We start from the raw sequence: 265 nt of genomic DNA, 5'->3' as shown, positions 1-265 counted from the left end.
GTGAAGACACACAACAGAAAACACAAAGCTAAAGGACCGACCAGCATCAGCAAGCCGCGACCAACAGTTAGACTGATGGAGTCACGCTCGGCGAGATTTTGCGTCACTTCCGCTGGCCTTTTTTGTGATCCGAGCGCGGGAGAGGAAAAAGGCTTATTTTTCTGTGTCGGATCCCGAAAGGCAGTCATTTCGACAGCGGTCTCTTGGCACTCGCTTCCGTTTTGTGCTTGGAGGCGGGACGGGGCAAGGAGGGGGGGCGCGATCC

Source organism: Penaeus monodon, chromosome 20 (assembly GCF_015228065.2).
Source record: "Penaeus monodon isolate SGIC_2016 chromosome 20, NSTDA_Pmon_1, whole genome shotgun sequence".
NCBI classification, from domain to species: Eukaryota; Metazoa; Arthropoda; class Malacostraca; order Decapoda; family Penaeidae; genus Penaeus; species Penaeus monodon.
This window is presented reverse-complemented; position numbering follows the sequence as displayed.